This window comes from Eretmochelys imbricata, chromosome 1, assembly GCF_965152235.1.
Source record: "Eretmochelys imbricata isolate rEreImb1 chromosome 1, rEreImb1.hap1, whole genome shotgun sequence".
NCBI lineage: Eukaryota > Metazoa > Chordata > Testudines > Cheloniidae > Eretmochelys > Eretmochelys imbricata.
In genome coordinates this window covers 262,990,987-263,010,338 of record NC_135572.1, presented here as the reverse complement: position 1 = coordinate 263,010,338, position 19,352 = coordinate 262,990,987, and the positions used below count along the sequence as shown (strand labels likewise).

Sequence of the window (19,352 nt, the reverse complement as noted above, 5' to 3'; positions counted from 1 at the left end):
TAGAAAATACTTAGTCGTGCCGAGAGTGAAGGGGACTAGACTAGATGACCTCTCAAGGTCCCTTCCAGTTCTTTGATTCTATATAGAGATGGAGTACCTGTGGCACCTTAGAGACTAACAAATTTATTTGAGCGTAAGCTTTTGTGAGCTACAGCTCACTTCATCGGATGCCACAAGTACTGCTTTTCTTTTTGCGGATACAGACTAACACGGCTGCTACTCTGAAACCTGTCATTATATAGAGATGGTTGATCAAATCGGGAAGGATGTTCATTTTAATTAATGAGATCTTACCTAATAAGTAGTAAACGAGCCATTCTTTCAAGATTCCTTTTATAGGTATTCCACATTAGGGAAGTTGTTCAATTTGTATAATTTTGTAAAGTTTCCCAGGACTGTTATTCACAAATAGCTTAACTGCTATGTGACACATTAGAACCTACAGAGTAGTAACATCAGTTGAAATCCTGAAATCATAATGCATGACCTCAGCCCTATTAAAATATAATCAATTTATCAATAACTATTAATAAAGTGGTGATTGAGTATCTTGGTGATGCTTTAGTACAATTATAGGGATGTTAATTCTAATGCGTACTAACATATTGTGAACTAAAACAGTGCTTCTCAAGCTATCTGATGTGGGGGACCAGGAATTTTTTTCCCCATTGTGCCCAGAGATCGGCAGCCGATGGCTCGCAGACTGGCACCGGTCTGCGGACCACCACTCTGAGTAGCACTGCACTAAATGACACATGTAGATCGGCTGGCGTGCAATGGTCTCCCTTGTTTTAAAAAGAGATTAATTCAAACTGGAACAGGTGCAGAGAAGGGCTACTAGGATCAGAAGAATGCAGAACTTACCTTATTAGAGGAGACTTAAGGAGCTTGGCTTGTTTAATCTAATCAAAAGAAAACTGAGTGGAGATATGTTTGCTCTCTAAAAATACATCAGAGGGATAAATACCAGGGAAGGGGAGGAGTTATTTAAGTTAAGGGCCAATGTCGGAACAAGAACAAATGGATATAAACTGGCTATCAACAAGGTTATGCTTGAAATGAGACAAAAGTTTCTGACCATCAGAGGAGTGAAGTTCTGGAACAGCCTTCCAAGGGGAGCAATGGGGGAAAAAACCCAACTGGTTTTAAGACTGAGCTTGATAAGCTTATGCAGGGAATGGTATGATGGGACTGCCTACAAGGGCATGTGGACTATCTGTGACTGCTAGTAGCCCATATCTTCAATGGTCAGGGATGGGACACTAGATGGGAATGGCTCTGAATTACTACAGAGAATTCTTGCCCAGGTGTCTGGTGGGTCTCAGCCACATGCTTGGGGTCTAACTGATTGCCGTATCTGAGGTCAGAAAGGAATTTTCCCCAGGTCAGATTGGCAGAAACTTTGGGGACGGGGGTGCCCTCTTCTAGAGTGAGGATTCAGCTGCTGGTTTGAACTTGAGTAAATGGTGGATTCTCTGTAACTTGCCATCTTTAAATCATAATTTGAGGACTTCAGGAATTCAGCGAGAGGCTGTGGGCATATTTCAGGAGTAGATGGGTGAGGTTCTGTGGCCTGTAATATGCAGAGGTCAGACTAGATGATCAAGATGGTCCTTTCTGGCTTTAAAGTCTATGAATCTGAGTCTATGAATACAAGTTCCCTAGTTGTGTTAATGTATTACTGTTTGAAACAGGACAACATCAACGCGCACTAGGAAACTTTTAGTGTGCACCAGCAGGGATACACACAGGGCAATTAATGTGCAACATGCTAGTGCACACTAAGATTTACACCCTCTTAGTGCAGACCAAAGCACCATGTAGACAAGCCCTTTTCTCTTACCGATACCACGCCAGTCATCAATACATAGGACAAGGCAATACTCTTCCTCATTTACTAAAAGGAGGGGTATATACTGAACCTTTATCACAAGCTCTATAACCAATTCAGGTATGAAGCTTGAAAGTGATCAGTTGGAACGTTTATACTGGCAGCCTATTCATTATCAGTATAAAATATAAAGCAGGGGACTCGTTAAATTTGTGCTCTTCAAAGCACAATGGTTCCAGTACTTAACATAAAAATTACCATTTGACATGGTCAAACCCTTTGGTGACAGTCAGACATACAAAGCAAGTTCCATTTGCATTTCTTAGTTTTTCGTCTCCTCCTTTAAGCTCTTCTTATGTTTCCTGAGGCTTTTTTGAACCTTGCTGTCAGGACTGATTAATGATTAGGTCTGGGTGAAAGTTTCAAAAGGGCTTAAGTCCCATTTTCCAAAGAGACTTAGGCACTTAAAGCTAGGGGTTTTTTTTCAAGGTATTTAGGTGCCTAAATTTGCAGATAGGCTGCTAGTGGGATTTTCAAAAGCACCTAATTCTCATTGATTTTTATGGGGTTAGACACCTAGGGGCTTTGGAAAATACAGTTATGCACTTATCTATGTCTTTAGGTGCCTAATTTCCTTTGAAAATCTTGCCCTTAGTCTCCTCAGTGTCCAAGTCACTTTTGAAAATGAAATGTAGGCCCTAAGTCACTTAGTGCTTTTGAAAATTTTAGCCTGGTCAAAAAAATTTAAATATTTTCGGTGGAGAATTTAGGAAGAAACAAAAAAAAGTGTTTCATTTGAGGATTTTTATCAAATTTTTTCAATAAAACAAAAAATTGTAGTTTTTTTCAACTGAACAACAATGTTCATTTTTTGTCCTACTTTGTTCCTTTCTTTCCATTTTCTCCCTCCTCCCCTCACCCCACTTTTTTCCCCACTGGAAAAGGGAGGAGTGGGATAAGGGAAGCAAGGGGAAAGAACCCTCATATTTGTTTGTCAGTTATTATTGTTCATGTTGTTTTTCAAGCAAATAAACAAAAAAATTCTGTGAAAATTTTTGTTTTGGTTGAAAAGCCATTCTTAATTGAAAATTGTGTTGGTAAAATTTTCAAGAAGCTCTGTGAATGACACTACCTGTTGGATAAGCACTGGCTTTGTCCTCACCAACCTTACCATCAGAAGGAATCACTGTTGCTTAATTTAATGAAGCTGATATTTCCTTTTCAAGAGAACCATTCATAGAGTTCATAGAGTTCATAGAATATCAGGGTTGGAAGGGACCTCAGGAGGTCATCTAGTCCAACCCCCTGCTCAAAGCAGGACCAATCCCCAATTTTTGGCCCAGATCCCTAAATGGCCCCCTCAAGGATTGAACTCACAACCCTGGGTTTAGCAGGCTAGTGCTCAAACCACTGAGCTATCCCTCCCCCCCACCTTCAACAGCTTAACGTGTTTCTGATCCTGGGGAGTTGCTCCTGCATAGGTGAGTTTATATATAATAGCTACCTTGACATCTACTGTTGCCATAGGTTTATTTCACATTTCTCTGAACTGATCAGGTACAATGCTGTAAATATTTCTGGCTAGGTTCATGATCCCCTGGGTGCAGGAAAGGTGACCCCTGACTGATAAGGAGTAGTACATTAATTATTTAAAACTTATAAAACACTCCTAAAATAAAGTATATTCCATTGTAGCATTTGTGTATTCCTTTTTCTCAACAAGTTGACTTAAGGTGTACCAGATCTGTTTCTCCTTTGTAAAATTTGAATTAAGGTCAGGTTATCCTGTGCTTGTCCTAACCTCAAATAGATATTTTTGACATTTTCACCTTGCTTAACAGCTGTGTTGCTGGGGATTGATTATACTTCATTTTTGGGTCATATGATAGCTATTTTAAATTGGCTTGTATCTCTCTTGCTAGTCTCTTTTTAGGAGGAATATATGAAATATTGCTCCAGATGACTGATTTTCATACTTCCCATAGCACTGCTTCACTGGTCTTGCGTTCTTCTTTTCCTTAAGATAATTTGAGATATGTTCCATAAACATACATATAAACATGTAATCTTTTAGACCTGCATTCAGGAATCTCCATGTACAGGGACCCCTAGGGGTCACTCCAGCCTCCCAAAATATGGATGCTTGATCTGCTGTATCCCAAGGGATGCACAAGTCTCCGTAAATCTATCCTTTCTTGTTTCTTCATGATGTATTTTAGTTTAGAACTTTGGCTATATCAACCTTTAAAGAGCTTGAGATTCTAAATTATGGTCCCCTGCAGAAATTATCTTCTCATTTCTATATGAGGCAATATTGGTTAATGTATGGTGTCAAGGTTCCTCCCCCACTCTGAACTCTAGGGTACAGATGTGGGGACCTGCATGAAAAACCTCCTAAGCGTATCTTTACCAGCTTAGGTCAAAACTTCCCCAAGGTACAAAATATTCCACCCTTTGTCCTTGGATTGGCCGCTACCACCACCAAACTAATACTTGTTACCGGGGAAGAGCTGTTTGGATGCGTCTTTCCCCCCCAAAATACTTCCCAAAACCTTGCACCCCACTTCCTGGACAAGGTTTGGTAAAAAGCCTCACCAATTTGCCTAGGTGACTACAGACCCAGACCCTTGGATCTTAAGAACAATGAACAATCCTCCCAACACTTGCACCCCCCCTTTCCTGGGAAATGTTGGATAAAAAGCCTCACCAATTTGCATAGGTGACCACAGACCCAAACCCTTGGATCTGAGAACAATGAAAAAGCATTCAGTTTTCTTACAAGAAGACTTTTAACAAAAATAGAAGTAAATAGAAATAAAGAAATCCCCCCTGTAAAATCAGGATGGTAGATACCTTACAGGGTAATTAGATTCAAAAACATAGAGAACCCCTCTAGGCAAAACCTTAAGTTACAAAAAAGATACACAGACAGAAATAGTTATTCTATTCAGCACAATTCTTTTCTCAGCCATTTAAAGAAATCATAATCTAACACGTACCTAGCTAGATTACTTACTAAAAGTTCTCAGACTCCATTCCTGGTCTATCCTCGGCCAAGACAGAATATAGACAGACACACAGACCCTTTGTTTCTCTCCCTCCTCCCAGCTTTTGAAAGTATCTTGTCTCCTCATTGGTCATTTTGGTCAGGTGCCAGTGAGGTTACCTTTAGCTTCTTAACCCTTTACAGGTGAGAGGAGCTTTCCCCTGGCCAGGAGGGATTTCAAAGGGATTTGCCCTTCCCTTTATATTTATGACATATGGTAATAAAAAAATACTCAGTGGGGACTATAATACAGAACCAAGCAGAATCCTGTTACTCTTGTCGTCTGCTTACTGCTACACTTAATTGGAGGATTCTCTGCACCTTGAAGTCTTTAAACCATGATTTGGGGACTTGAGCTCAGTCATAGGCGAGAGGTTTATTGCAGGAGTGGGTGGGTGAGATTAGGTGGCTTGCACTGTGCAGGAGGTCAGACTAGATGATCATAATGGTCCCTTCTGACCTTAATATCTATGAATTGTCCTAAGTGATCCATATGGGTTCTAATATGCTTTGATTTGGTTCACCAAGCCACCTTGCTACGCTCTTTCATCCCCCCTAAGGAGGCACGCCCCACTGTTTGAAAATCGCTGTACTAAATGGGAGGCAGAAATTGGGATTGGGGGGCACATGACCCTCCATGCCCCCCACGTCACCTTTGGGTGCTAAAATTCTTAGTTACAGCTCTGCCTGTGTATTCCAGAAACATAACATATCTTGCCATCCTAGTTCATCTAAAAATGTCCAACAGTCCTGAAATATATATGCTTTTAGGAGAGTGGATAGCAAACACAGAGCTAACAAATTGTCCTATACTGCTTTTATCCAGAAATATGATTCTTGCCAACCCAGGCTTTGCGGAGCTGGATTTTAAGTAATAAAATAGGGATATTTTCACCAGGTTTTAATAGAAATTTCTCCTTCAAGTAGCCTTTAGTTTATAGTTTTAAAAGTTTTGTTTGAAACTGCTCCCCAAATGCATTTGAAACTTCTATTTTATCCTGTAGCCTTATCTGTCTGTCATGCCAGTTCAGTGCCAACTTATTCTGAATTAATTGGCAACAAAAAAGAGATCACTTAAAATGTTAGCAGCACAGCTTTGTCCACTCAGTTTCTCCATTAACTTCCTCATCACTTATTCAAAGGCACCTATTATATATTTGTCTGTATATACTGTGGACAGCAGTTCCATTAGTCCTACAACTATGAAACAATTCCCGTCAAGACTTAATTAGGGAACAAATTTCACTTGTCATGCAACAGTCTAAAAGAACTGCACCACAATTAACAACGGAGCATTTCTTCAAGAACCACTGTTAAGACTATCTGAAATAGCACCATCTGGTGACTTTCAATTATAGTATACTGATAATATTTATAAGTGGGCCATACTCTTTGAAGATCTCAGTGGGAGTTGTGCCCACTTAAGCTAGTTCAGAATTTGTCACAACTTAAACTATTTGCAAGTAACTACTGTTTAAGTCAAGCTTGTTTCTGAATGAATTTGCCTTTCTTTAAACACACTTTTAAGATTAATTCCCATCTCAGATATATAAAATCATATTTTATATCGGATGTTGGATGTCTTGAATACTTCTGCCACTTTACCCCATGTTTAATTACCTTAGTTCGTCCCTAATTAAGTTTAGGGTAATAGTTTAGATAACTCAAACACCATCTGGCAAGGAATTATACGTTTCACTAAAAAGAACCCAACAAAATTACACATGAAATTTAGCTAATTTTTTTAACCAAAAATAGTCACAAGCAGGGTTCACAGCTTTTCTTCTTGAAACCGTAGATGTTCAAGCATTGTAAATTATATGACATGCTAAATTCAGAAGCTGTATAGCCAAGGAATATAGCAAAGAATGCACCATAGACTTCCTACATGGCCTCCTTTGTTAAATAAAATGCGGTGGTAGCTGTGTGATCATGGGAGACTTGGGTTTAGGCTTGATTTCAGGGGTCTCATATATAACTGATATATCTAATCTAATCAACTGCTCTGCTTGGGCTGCTGAAGGCTAAATTGGAGAGAGGAGGGCTGGAGAATTCAAAACTTTTTTTTTTTTGCTGGCTAATCCCATGGAGCAGGATCAGTATCCTATGATGAAGAATTACTATTTGTACAGCTACACAGAGGATGAAGATAGAGTTTGCAGAAATTTGGAAGTGAAGAGGGTATTTGGGGAATGGTGGGCTTTGACATTAAGGTAAGGTCTTCATTATAAACTTACATCTGTATAACTACATCACGCAGGGGTGTGAAAATCCACAGCCCAAAGCGATGCAATTATACCCAGCTAATCCATGGTGTAGATAGTGCTGCGTCGACAGGAGAGATTTTCTCATCATCGTAGCTACTGCCTCTCACGGAGGTGGATTAACAACGCCAACTGGAGAAGCTCTCCTGTTGGCATAGTAACATCTTCACTGAAGTGCTACAACAGTGCAGTTGCGCCGGTGCAGCGTTTGAAGAGTAGACGTTCCCTAAAGTATTAAGGATCACCAGGACCTGGTTAAGGCCTGAGCAAGTGATACCGGGAAAGACAAATCACTTATAAAAGGGGTAGACCCTAAATGAAATAAATGTAATTGCTATGTCAGAGTTTGCATTGTACATTATTGCCAGAGTTGAATTTTCACTAGCGAGCAACCTGTCCAGGGTTGGCACCTTTTCCTGTATAATAGAACTGAGTTGGTTTTATCTTATGTTTGGTCTGAACTTTTCAGCTGGAATCTGCAGCTTAGGTGTTCAGAAGATGGCAATGGAAAAAAACGAATATTGGAGAGGCATTAATGTACATAAATGATTTACTCTATATAGTATTTTGAATGCATATGAATCTGAATTCTGTCTCTATTAAAGACAAACCAAAAGGGAGTGACTGACTAAATGAACAATGAAATCTATTCCCCGTTATTTTTTTGGTATACATCTGGACTAATGTTCCCTTCTTGAAAGCTTTAAAATATGTTAACTATTACCTCAGAAAAGGCATTGATTTAGTAATCTTTTTAAAACTCCCAACAAAGCAACCAAGAATTTAACTCCTTAACTGCCCTTCTGAATTTGTGACTGACAGCATACTCGTCAAAAACATTTCGCATTAGGCATATAAAGATCTGCATCATTACAAAAATAATCTGTTTTAGTAAAGGGTTATCTGTTTAAATGGAATGTGTTTAAAAGTCATGAGTTAGCTCCCCAAAAATCATGAGGTTAACTAAAAAGCAAGAGATTTCAAAAATAATAAATTCAATTTTGAAGTTCTTTTTATTTGTCTTCTAATTTTTGGGTCTTGAGGGTTCACGTTTTTCTTTGCAACCATGAAGGCTAGAAACTTACTTTAAAAAAATTTAAAATCTACCTGAGATTCTCATATAATCACATAATTGCAGGAGCCGTGGCTTTAAAAAAAACACCAAATGTTGTTAGACTGATGATAAAATAACAAGGGTTGGCAACATTGGATATATACAGCTAACTTGCACAATCTCTGCCTTACACATTTATAATCCTGCATTTGGGAGCTCTGAATTGGGTGGGATTTAATGATTCTAGCATAGGGGTTCTCAAACTTGGGGTCAGGACCCCTCAGAGGGTTGTGACGTTATTACATGGGGGGTTGCGAGCTGTCAGCCACCACCCCAAACCCCGCTTTGCCTCCAGCATTTATAATGGTGTTAAATTAAAAGCACTTTTTTATATATTTATTAGAGGGGATCTCACTCAGAGGCTTGCTATGTGAAAGGGGCCACCAGTACAAAAGTTTGAGAACCACTGTTCTAGCACCTAATGGTGCATAGCTCCTTCAAGAGAGCAAGGGATTTTTTTCTCCTCCTGTTGGTTGGATACTGTCAGATTATCCAGGCAGGTTTGGGTGAAGGAAAAGTTCTCTGCCCCAGAAGAAATTGCATGCTGCATTTATGCTCTTACACGCGGGAACCTAAAACTTTTATGTAATAGGGACCAGTGTGAATTCTGAACATACTGACATCACAGCCATTGTAACCTAGTGCTTCTATTGTTTAAATGATGACTTATGCAGCTTTTGAGACCATTTATTTATCATAGAATCACAGAAGTGTAGAACTGGAAGAGACCTCGAGAGGTCTTCTACTGCAGTTCCTTGTATTCAAGGACGATTATGCTTGGAACCAAGAGGGAAGTTGCAGAAGGGATGTAGGAACATGGGGTGAACAATAAAGCACACTGGGGAAATACTCATTAAATTATTTCTTCAGGGAAGATATTGTAGCCAGCTGAATTTTGTTGGTTTATAGTGGGAGCAGGAGGGAAAGCAGCAGCAGCAGCAGCAGCTAATTTTAAAATTTTCTGTCGAAGAATTGCACCACTTCTTGACATTCACCACTTCGATACCTCCCCCTTGTGCCCAGCAACCTCATCATTCACAAGTGTGACCATTTAAATGAAAACAGTACCTACTACAGCCCTTATTCAGAAGTCCAGCCCTATTCTGCAAAATGCATGCTCAACTTTAGGCAGGTGCTTAAGTTCCTCTAAAGTTAAGCATGTGTCTAAGGGCAGCCAAAGGCTGTTTTTCCTCACAGCTGTACACCCTGCTGCTGCGATCATTAACGACACTGGGGGACAAAGGAGTAGAACTGTTCCATGTTGGCTTCTGCTCCATAAAAAAGATGGAGAGGCAGAAAGAGAAAAACAAAACAAAACAAACCTGTGTCTTTCAATGTTTTTTAAAAGCACAACATTGGTAAGAAAATAATATTTGCAAGCTCATAGAAAGGTATTACAGGTACCTTTAGGTTTCTAGAACTGCCACAACAGTAACTGCACACAACAGACAAAAATGCTAACTCAGGGCCTAGTACAGAGGTGGGCAAACTACGGCCCGTGGGACCGTCCGGCCTGGCCCCTGAGCTCTTGGCCAGGGAGGCTAGCCTCCAGCCCCTCCCCTGCAGCCTTGTCACGCCACCAGCGCTCTGGCCTGCCACTGCTGCCGGGCAGCGCAGCTGCGAGCTCCTGACGCTCTGAGCGGCATGGTAAGGGAGCGGAGGGGGATTGCATAACCACAGGAGGTCCTGGGGGGCCGTCAGGGGACAGGGAGGGTTGGATAGGGGCTGGTGTCCCAGGGGGTGGTTTGGGGCGGGGGTGTGGATGGGGTCAGAGAAGTCAGGGGACAGGGAGCGGGGGGGGGAAGGGTTGGATAGGCATGGGAGTCCCACGGGGCCTGTCAGGGCACGGTGTGGGGGGGGGTGTCCCTGGAGGGGGTGGTCAGGGGACAAGGAGCAGGGGGGATTGGATGGGTCGGGAGTCCTAAGAGGGGCAGTCGGGGGGCAGGAAGTGGGAGGGGGGCAGATCGGGGGAGGGGGACAGGCTGTTTGTGGAGGCACAGCCTTCCCTACCCGGCCCTCCATACAGTTGCACAACCCCGATGTGGCCCTCGGGCCAAAACGTTTGCCCACCCCTGGCCTAGTAGTCGTTAATTCAGATTCTCCTGCTGATGAGTTGGCTCAGCTGCTCATCAATAGAGACTCCAGCTGATAATTATTAAGTTAAACTTCTGAGCAGTATTTGCATATGTAAAGGGCGCTTTCCCTGCTGTAGCAACAATGAAGACTAGAATCCATTTCCTGATTGTACAGCACTTGCATTTAGGGGATTTGGGTGAGAGGGTCTACTTTGCATATGCTTTCGTATACTAATCACGTCAGCCATTCAGGAAAAATAAAAATCTACACTTAAACATACAGATATATACATGCGGACGCAAAAACCTATTGACCTACATTTAAAAATTAAATACTCTATCACTCAAATTGAGCCAAAACACTCTTAAAAATCCTTCCATTTTCTCAAAAATCACAAATGTTAGAGTCTGGAATTCCAAGTTAAGGGTCCATCTTATACAGAAGCCCCAAATATTCGAAAGATAGGCCAATACACGGGTGAGACACCCAAATAATAAACCTTAACCCTGCTGTTGTAGTGCCATCATGAGAGCCAGAAACCGGAACGTAGTTTTCTGGCTAGATAACATTCTCTAGGATGCTTTTGCTGAAATAAGGTAGAGTGTTTTTCAGTGTTAGAAAATCTGTTTGCCTGGGAACTTCCTTACATTTTGAAAAATGCTTAAGAACTGCTCTGTAACAAGAGACCCTGCAGACCTTGCAAACCATGCAGAAACTCCAGTGGACAACACAAGTTGAGCACAGATGCAGCCCATTGCTTCCAAGACAACCTCTGACCTCCACATGTAGCTTTCTCCTCCCATTCATAATACTGGACTTCTTGTCCAACAGTGGCTTTCCGTCTTCTATTTCCTCCAGACTGGAACCATCTGCCCTCTGTATGGTTCTCAGCTAGCCACGCCCCCCATCATGACCATACCCACTTTCCAAACCATGCTTCAAACTGAGGCATGCATATAGTGCACATGGATGTTTTTACATGTACAATCTTCCACATTCTGTTATTTTGGTAACACCGCCTTCAGTTTACATAATAACTAGACCTGTTTCAATACTAGGTTATTTTTCAATGGAAAATTTCAACTTTCAATGGAAACTTCCAATAGAAAATTTCAACTTTCGATGGATAGTTTAAAAAAAAATGAAACAAAAAAAAATTTCACCTATTTTGGGGTTTGGGATTTTCTTGAAAATTCCAAAATTTTCAAGGAAAGCAAATACCTTCTGTGAAAATGTTTATTTAATCAAAAATCCAATTTAGAAATCTTGGAAGATTTCCAACCAGTCCAATTATAACACCAGAGAACCTACAGAGGCTCACCTAATACTCGTATAGCACTGCAGGAAAAGTTGTACTTACATTTGCTTCAGGGATAAGAGAAGCCAAAAAACCTGCAAAAAAACAGTAGGAAGATCTTTGTGTAACCCAAGTTTACAGTGTGGCTCTTCATCTTCCGGTAGTGGCTGGACCATATAGAGGTTTATGAGTCCATCACTACAGCCTTTGCATTAACAGACCTGGGTCATTTAGCTCAGACTGCACAGGCTGGTGCTTTTAGATCTGATCCAGGACTCGATTCCTGCTGTTCCCCACCTACACGTTATGTATGCAACATATAGTCATACTAAACTTCTTTGTGAGCTGCTTAAAACTTTCCAGAAATATTTTACTCTAAGATGAGATATGTGAAGGCTGAGGTGGGTTAGGTTGGTTTTGGCTAAGCAGAGCGGTTGGGATGAAAAACAGAGGTCTGAAGAGATGTGGATGTCCAGCATCTGAAAATCAGGCCTAAGGCTTACAGCTGGGACTTAGTTTCAACTTACCTATGGAGGATGTCCATGTCCATGCCCATATATATATTGTTATGGCAGTAGTCACGAGATGGTGCTGTTACATGAGGTCTTATAAGTTCTTTTTCATAGCATGCAAGCATTCTTCAGTCTTTGAAGAAATGCTTCTGTTCGTTTTATGATACAGTTTGTGCTGGGTGGTGTCGCAAGCAGTAGGAAAGTTTACTCTATGCCTTAATGTTTGTATCTGGAGTCAATTCTTGGGGCAAAGGTGCTGCCTCTAGGGTTGCCAAGCGTCCAGTCTAGAAATGCCCAGTCAAAAAGGAAGCTTGGTGGCTCCAGTCAGCACCGCTGACCGGTCCGTTAAAAGTCTGATTGGCAGTGCAGCAGGGGCTCGGGGCTAAGGCAGGCTCCCTGCCTGCCCTAGCTCCGCACAACTCCCGGAAGCAGCCGCCAGATCCCTGCAGCCCCTAAATGCATGGGTGGCCAGGGAGGCTCCATGCGCTGCCCCCACCCTGAGGGCCAGCTCCGCAGCTCCCATTGGCTGGGAACCGTGACCAATGAGAGCTGCAGGGGCAGCGCCTGCGGGTGCAAGGGCAACATGCTGAGCCTCCCTGGCTGCCCATGCATCTTGGGGCTCCAAGGACCTGGCGGCCGCTTCCCAGGAGCTGCGGTAAGCACCACTGGGAACCTGCACCCCGAACCTCCTGTCCCAGCCCAGCGTCCCCTCCCACACCCAAACTCCCTCCCGGAGCCCAGACCCCCCCAACACCCTGCCCCAGCCCCCTCCTCCACCCAAAACCCCTCATCCCCAGCCCCACCCCAGAGCCCGCACCCCCTCCTGCACCCCAAATCCCTCGGCCCAAGACCAGAGCCCCCTCCTGAACCCCGAACCCCTCATCCCTGGCCTGCACCCCCAGCCGGAGTCCTCACCCTCCCCACACCCCAACTTCCTGACCCAGCCCGGAGCCCTCTCCCTCACCCTCAACTCCTCATTTCTGACCCCACCTGGAGCCTGCACCTCCAGTCCAAAGCCCTTATCCCCCAACATCCCAACCCCCTGCCTGGAGCCGGCTCCCACACCCCAAATCCCTCATCCCCAGCCCCACTCCGGAGCCTGCACCCCCAGCTGGAGCCATTATCCCCTGCCCCAGCCCAGTGAAAGTGAGTGAGGGTGGGGAAGAGCAAGCGACGGAGGCAGGGGAGATGGAGCGAGTAGGGGCGGGGCCTCAGAGAAGGGGCACAGCCTCGGGGAAGGTGCTGGACAGAGATGTTCAGTTTTGTGCGATTAGGAAGTTGGCAACCCTAGCTGCCTCTGAAATAGGCATAGGTGTTTTGACTGAGATTTTTGAAAGAGAGGGTTGCCTGTATGCTGATCAACCACCTCTGTTCAAGGACTGGTTTTATTGACAGGTTATATGAAAGTTAAATTGAGAAAATACCCAGATTTCACATGACTTATTTATCTTCCAATAGGAAAGTGACCTGCAAGGCCTGCAAGTCTGCTACTGCTCAGTACAGAAGCGACAGTACAAACATACACATACAAAAAAAACCCCAAAAAACCCAACTAGCTCTCTCAAGCAACATGACCTCTCTACTTTCTAAAAAAATATTTTATACATGCATAATACAAGTGGAAATACACAAGTTTATTTTTCTAATTTAACATACACCTGTGTTATTTCAAAGGTGACAGAATAGTGCATAAGTTATTAATAGTCTTCTAGTATTCAGAGCCTTCTATTCTCCACACACATTTCCATCATTTTTCATTCGTTGCACCTGTCATTAAGCCACTTCAGTCCTGAAGAACAGTGAGAGAAAAATGCAAATAACTACACATTCAGAATACACGATGGCTGATCTCTGTTATGACATTTATCTTCACTTGTGAGCAGAGACAAAATAACTCATGAGTGAGTTTCCCCTCCTTCCTTATGAAGAAAAATGTCATAACAGATCATCATCTAGCAGATAACAGCAAAAAGTCTCACAAGTAGCTAGCAAAAGTAAAATCACCTCATAGCTGTGATGCAAACAGTAAGCTATACTTCACAGCTACGACATCAGAGGGGTGAAATATGACTTTTGAAGTGACAAAAGAAAAAAAAACAAGCCAGAATTTGAAAAAAAATAAAATGGTGGTGTACAAAATAATGTGAACTGGATGGTGACTGGCTGAATTACCTCTGACAGCACCACCCAACCATAAGCTGTCCATAAACATTCCTGTAAACAGAACTAAATTTGCAAGCATATTTAAAAGTTTCCCCTGTTTCTCCGTGATCCTATGTTTTCTAAACAGAAAGCCAAAAAATGGTCAGAGCTGGCCAACACATTGACTGATTCTGATAAAAGCACTTTTTTCTTATCAAAAACCTTAGCATATCAATCAGGCTATAACCTTCCAGTTCTGATGAAATCACACTCCACAAACGGTGAAATTCTGACCCCACTGAAGTTAATGGCAGTTTCACCATTAACTTCAATAAGATCAGAATTTCACCCAAGAGCTTTCCTCCACTAGTTATGTCACTAGGCTCCACTGAAATGTATTAGCAAAGGAAATCTTTTGGGGGGGGAGGCTTAACCCCCCCAGATATTTTGCTATAATTAAATAAATAAAAATAAAAGTATCCCTCCTACTGAGGTACAGTTGGCAAGTACCTAGTGAATCTGAGGTGACTCCTACAGAAGCTATTGTAAAGAAAATTAATTCTTTATATGATTTTGTACTGATTTATATCTTGATCATACTTGAAGTCAATGTGAGTGTTGGTCCATTTGCAAATAATGAGCTGCATATAAAAGAATCATTAGACAAGATTTCATATTTATGGTTCCAGTTGCAGTCAATACATAGGAAATTCACGGCTCTTTACATTTTTTTGCTATAGAAGCAAAGACAGCACGTTAGGAGCATAATTCCATTTTCACAAAAGTCAAAGGCAAAACTCCTTGATTTCAATGGAAGCAGGAATGGTTCTAATATTTCATGAAATTTTGCATGTGTAGGCCATAGTGTTATTAATCATTTTTACGTAGCACCAGAAATGCACAAAGCACTCTACTGTGGTAGGTCAGTATATGGTAACATCCCCTATGACCAATCACAAACAAACAGTGTTTCCTGGGCAGCAAGCAAAAGAAAACCTTTTCAGAAAGGCTACATTTACTAGGTTTAGATATCACCAAACAGAGGAAATCAGATTTTGTAGCCTAATGGATAAAGTGTGTGTTATATACTAATTCAAGTTTAGGCTCCGATTCACAGAAGCACGGAAACATATGTTTAAGTCTATCCCTATTCAGGACAATACTTAAGCATATGCTTAGCTTTAATCATGCATTTAAATCCTGTGGATGTGCTTCAGTGCTATCCTAAATAGGGATGTTTTTCTGAATCAGGGAAGTAGAGCTCAATTCTTGCAAGCTTGTTACAGAAATACTCCACATTTTCTTGGCCTTTATCAAATGGATCAATATCTTTCCAACACGTAATTGTCTTCAAATATATTTCTTAAATGCAAAATATTTTTGTGGAAGGATTGAATAAAATAAATACTATTATATATGGTTTTACTTAAACTTTTTGCAGGCTAGCTTGTGACTGGAAGTCACAGCCAATGGTCTCTGCACATCACACATACAGTGCACTAATTGTTTGAGTTCTTTGTCAAGATCAAGGTTTTTTATTTTCCTTTGTCAATATAAATGCTTCCACCGCATTCTGAACCGAAGGGATTTTGTCTGCTTGCTGATTACAGCCTTGCAATCTCCCTTAATTTTTGCTGGTGTACTTTCATTAAAATTTCTATTAACCTTTTTTCATCAGTGTGATTATAGACTCATTTATTCTTACCACTTTTCTAAAACAGAATAGATCAAACCTAGTCAAAACTATTTCAAAACATGTATATAAAAAAAAGTCAAGCCGGAAAATAATAGTTCATCCACATAAAAATCCTGCACCTCTGAAAGCAGCCATGTTAGCCTTTAAAGGTCAATTTAAACAAGGCACATTAAAGTAGCTTCCCTTCCCCACTGCTATGTAATATCTGCCTTGAGACTCACATCCCTCCGGTTCTGGTAACAGGAAAGCAGTGGCTCAGTGCCCCACAATCAGGTTCTGGAAAAGTCTGCTTTCTGGGTCAACAGAAACAGGTAAGAGCATTTATTCAGAAGAGCACTATGCCATAAAGGGTTAAGTTTCAGCAGGAAGTGTAGAGTAGCCACAGATCCTGCAGGCTTCTATACAGTGACACAATTCTTATTCCATTTTTCACACATACAGGGACAGAAATCGACTGTAAAGACCGAGGCAGACAAAGGCAAGCTACATTACAGCAGCCTCAGTACTATGTTTGTAAGTTATTTCTTGTTTTTAGTTAAATTGCCTAGGGCGGTTGTGGAATCTTCCTCACTGGAGCTTTAGGAGCAGGTTAGACAAACACCTGTTAGGGATGGTCTAGATAATACTTAGTCCTGCCTTGAATACCAGGAACTGCAGTAGAAGACTTCTCGAGGTCTCTTCCAGTTCTACACTTCTGTGATTCTATGATAAATAAATGGTCTCAAAAGCTGCATAAGTCATCATTTAAACAATAGAAGCACTAGGTTACAATGGCTGTGATGTCAGTATGTTCAGAATTCACACTGGTCCCTATTACATAAAAGTTTTAGGTTCCCGCGTGTAAGAGCATAAATGCAGCATGCAATTTCTTCTGTATAAAGTGTGTGTTATATAATAATGAGTTGTAGGCACCCACATTCTGCCACATTGAGGTAGTGATTTGGGTTTGTTCACACGACTTTGAATTGTTCCTCATTTTCAGGAGCTGACTGTAATTGTACTTCGTCTACTGGGCAGCTCATGGGTTTAGTAATGAGATACGGAGCATTTTCAGTTCGAATTGGCCATTCATTATCCAGAAATGAGTGGTAGTGACCAAAAGCCGTTACCATCTGATGGCTGTTCAGTCTGCATCTTAGTAGGCAAGTCCTCACATCCCAGAAATCATCATTATAATAGGCAACAATTGCCAGCCTTGGGGGAGAGAGGTCAAGGGCAGAATGGGTACTGGGGCTTGATTGGCCTTCTTTCCCCTACATGTGGTTCCCCCTGAAGTACTTGCGGAGACTTTGTATGGAAGTGTGGCCTGCTATCCTGTTCTGGGTATAGAAATTCTAGCCTCGAGGGCTGTCAGGCAGGGATCCTTCACCAAGAACATTTTAAAAAGGAGAAAATCCCTCTAGTGCCGCTAGAGAAAGCGCTTCCCCCAAGTGTTATCCAGAAGCATCGTTTGCCAAAAAATCAACATCTTTGCAGGAGTGGGGCTTGGAAAAAATAACGATTCATCAAGCTCACAGATGCTTGATTTAGAACCTAATAGGTATTAACACATTATTTTCCCCAAGCTTCGCTCCTGATTTTGATAATGTGTTATCTTTGCCAAGGCCCCCTCTTGATAACACGTTATCTTTGTCAAGCCAAATCCCTGATATAATCTTACTTTCTCTCAATGCCCATCCTGATAAAACCTTATTTTCTTTCAGCTCCACTTCTGGAAGAAATAAGGGGAGATGTTATTTTTAGTCCTTTTCTTGTGGACACATGAATTTTTCCAGTGCAAGCAGGGAGGGGAAGATGAGGAGGGAGACAGGAGAAGGGAAAAAAGAGAGGCTATTTTGTAGGCAAAGAAATTAACGAGGTATGTTTAATGTTTGTTGGCTCTTGTTTTTAATTTACAAATAAAATGGGAATCTTAACATTTAGTTAGGAAATTTGGTTGTCTACAAAAAATGAATACTACTGAAAGAACCAGTGCCACATTCAGAGGAAAACACATAATATTGTAACTATTATAGCTGCTCTGTGCTGTGGTACACCAAACCTCTGAGGTACTTGCCGTGACTTGGAGGCAAATGCTGATGGTGCTTCAGCAGCTAAGCTCTGTAGGTGCTAGTCCTGGTGAGTCCCCAGAACCACTCAAACATATGGCTAAAGTGAAGGGGTATTTTACCAAGGATGGCACAAAAGGGAAAAGTTGCAGATACCCTAGGTTCAGTGGCTTAAATAGTTACTGGTCAAAGTGAGGTAGAGATGTTCTTGTTGGGACCCCTACAGAGCAGTCTGAGGGTTGGGCTCTTCAGGCCTATTGTCTGGGATGTCCTTTCCAGTACAATCTTATATTAAAAACAAGAAGGAACTTGCAGGTTTCCTGGCAGGATCGGTTAGTGGGGTATGCCATTAGAACCCCTCTGCACTACGTCTCTGCCCCAGACAGTGTTACTTTTCCAGGAGTTCCTCATAGACCTGAATCCATCTGCAAAGTCCAAAAGTCACACCCTGTTCTCCCACAGTTCCCTGGCTTTTGCTTCAGCGTGCCCTATATACAGTTCCCCTTGCCTCCAGCTTCTCTGTTGCTCCTGGCTTGCCATGCTACCAGTGCTTCTCCAAGTGCCAGGTTCCTCGGTAGTGTCTTTCCATAGAATTTCTGTCCCCTCCCTCTCTTGTCCAAGGAAGGGGTTGTGCCTGTGTGACCTTGCAAGGTTATAGATCTGTGGGGATGGGGTTGGTGGGAATGGTTATTTCGTGCTTAGCAGATTTATCATGCTATGTTTAGTGGGTTTCTCCTAGTAGATTGATGTGAACTCTTTCTGTATTTTACTGCCTTATCCTCAACTTTCTCAATTTAATACCCCAAACCCCAGTTAGGGAATGAAAGAATTAAGGCTGCTCATGCAACATTAATTCAGCCTTCTGCATATGCATTATGATATAGTTCTTAATGACATGATCAAGTACTGTTTTTTCCACTGAACTGTGTGGTGTGTCATTCACTGCACAGGAGGGATCGTGCTATGGGGATGAATTGGGGCTGAGTTGTGAATGATGCCATTGTTTGTTGGATCTCTGCCTCATTTGTTGCAGAAGTAGGAAGGTGTGTACTCTTTGTAGTACTGGGGCGGGCGGGTATTGGCCTGCCCATAACTAGAGGCCGCCCTGCCTCAAGTAAGGGGGAGGAACCACTGAGCCCTGGCTACAGTTAATTTCTGCAAAAAGAACAGGAGGACTTGTGGCACCTTAGAGACTAACAAATTTATTAGAGCATAAGCTTTTGTGGGCTACAGCCCACTTCATCAGATGCATAGAATGGAACATACAGTAAGAAGATATATATATATATATATACACACACATACATACATACATACATACATACA

At 41.9% G+C, this 19,352-nt stretch overlaps 1 protein-coding gene across 3 annotated transcripts in view; it reads left to right on the top strand.

Moving 5' to 3' along the window:
- Window positions 1–19,352, top strand: part of LARGE1 (LARGE xylosyl- and glucuronyltransferase 1) — a 363,903-nt gene that overhangs the window by 138,852 nt on the left and 205,699 nt on the right. Inside the window, exon 1 of one of the 3 annotated variants that reach the window (XM_077829168.1) lies at window positions 16,448–16,491. The exons of the other annotated variants lie outside the window; for them this stretch is intronic. The gene's annotated coding sequence lies outside the window, so the exon portion shown is untranslated. Of the gene's footprint in view, window positions 1–16,447; window positions 16,492–19,352 lie in introns of those variants that run through there. 3 annotated transcript variants of the gene reach the window in all.